Here is a 2,623-nt window from a genome sequence, read left to right on the forward strand (position 1 = left end):
GGATTTTTTAAAGATGATGATTTAGCAGATGATGAAATTAGAGAGGTTAGTGAAAATGGTGAAATTGAAGAGATCTTGAATGAACCTTTGCCTGAAGATGAATATGTCAATGACTCAACTCTTTACAAAGGCAAATTGTTTAAAGGTAAATGTTTCTGATTTTTTCAGTTGGAACTACAGTAGGGATGACAGAGAAAATGTTGGAGTGCAAAAGATGAAAGAGGAAGGGTTGAGAGGAATGAGAGAGGTAAGTAAGGATTTGGGGGTTTTTTTTTTTTTTTTTAGTTTTGAGAATGAAAATTATTAAAATACCCTTAACCTTAAAACTTAGAATCATGATATATAAGGATATTTTTGTCTACTAAAATCCGGTACACATTACTAAAACGTACCAACTGAAAAACAGGCGTACGCACGTTAGCAAACCCCTATATATATATATATATATGTATATATATATATATATATATATATATATATATTCTTCCTTTTGTGTCTATATTTTTTTATTTTTATCTTTCAAATAATTATTTTTAAATGTAAATAATTATTTTATCAATTTTATCGTTTAAGTAATTTTTTAAAATTTATTTATTTGATTGTTTTATTAAATTTAACATTTTTTAAACTAAAATAATTATTTACAATAAAATTATGAAAAATTATTGATATTATTTCATAATGACAATAATAATAATTTTATTATAAAAAAATAAACACATATATACATAATTATTGAGTTTTCAGTATATTATATATATATATATATATATATATATATATATATATATATATATATATATATATATATATATATATATATATATATATATATATATATATATATATATATATATATATATATATATATATAATTACAAATAAATATTTAAGGAACGCCAAGATAACATCACATTTCTCATCTGGCCAAAGACATTTAAAGTGAAAATTAAGAGAAATATGATGAATTATAAGATACTAAAACCTAAATTTTAAGATAAATTTTGAATAAGTTTAATATCAACCTTTAAGTCAAATATTGTCATGCTGATGCGTAATATCTGTTACACTCGTTGAGAGTCGGCACCATCAACAAAAGTACGACCTTATTTTTGTTTACTCATTAGACTCCTCTTGACCAATTGATTAATAAAAAATAATTATTTATTGAATATTATAATAAGATAAAAAAAACAATATAAATAATTAATTCCAGCATGTTTTCAAAACAATAGTTTTCTAACTATTAATTTTGATAATCTAATGCGTAAATCGAATCAAAATTATTTTATAAAATGGAACAGTGATGTTTTAACACTAATAAATTTCAGAATAGGTATGGTTTTTTAATTTTATTCCTTTTTTTTTAATTTTTATTGAATTTTTTTAATTTAGTCTTTTAATTTCTTAAAAATATTTAATTCGATCTTTTTACAGTTGTTAAGAATGAGAATTTTCCGTACAGATTTGACTATTTGTGTAGAGAAAATTAAATTAGTAAAATGATGTGAAATTTATGTAGAGAACTCTTGTTCTTGAAAACAGTCGTAAGTAAAAAAAATTAAATTAGATATTTTTAAAAACCGAAAAAAAATCAAATTAATTATTTTTAAAAACTAAATAACTAAATTGGAAAAACCAATTATAGCATCAAATATAATATAAATACCATGGTAGAATCATTACAAAATCAATAAATCAAGAAAGGAAATATAAAGTTAATACATAAATCATGGTAACTATAATATAAAATTTATATACAATTCAACATTTAAACCAAAAACTATATACATTTACACAAACGAAAGCAATTAAGCATCGGCTAGTCTTTCCTCTAGGACCTGTTTCACAGACATTTCTGCGCCCTCTGCTCACACCCACCAAATGATCATAGCAAAGAAGTAATACAAAAATATACAACCAAGCACAAACAAAAATGGTAAACTAGATAAACAAAACAATTCAAATATATTATATTACAAATTCAAACATTAATTTAAATTAAACCATAATAATTCATTCATCCTATACATGCCATAACCTAGACAAGACTCAATAGATTAGATATGAAGGTCGAACTATTGGTAATCTATGCACTTGTAAGGGTAATACTATTGGCTAAAACGAAGCTACCATACAAGGTTAGTCTATTTCAGTTGCCTAGGGTCAAGATCAAAGTCTATAGACAAGAACCTTCTGATACTCTGACCACATGACTCACCCTTCCTAAATTCGTCTGGTTAACTAAATAAGTAAATAATGATTAAATTTATTTAATCTTGTTTATTTTATTTTGTTATTTGATTTTATATTATTTTTATTCTAATTTTATTTTACGTCACTTTATTTTGTTATTTTGAATTATTATATTTTGTCACTTTATTTTGTTATTTTGAATTATTATATTTTATTATATTGTATTTTATTTTATCGTGTTTTATTTTATTTATTTTTATTTTATTTTATTCTTGATTATTTAGATTTATTTTATTTTAGTCAGTTTTATTTTATTTCATTTTTACGTTCTTTTACTTTAATTCATTTCGTCACATGTTAAAAAAGAAAGAGAAAAGAATCAAAACAAAAAGATGATCACCGTCCGTCCAATTTTAGCCAATTTTGA

Source organism: Vigna angularis, chromosome 9, assembly GCF_016808095.1.
Source record: "Vigna angularis cultivar LongXiaoDou No.4 chromosome 9, ASM1680809v1, whole genome shotgun sequence".
Taxonomy (NCBI): Eukaryota; Viridiplantae; Streptophyta; class Magnoliopsida; order Fabales; family Fabaceae; genus Vigna; species Vigna angularis.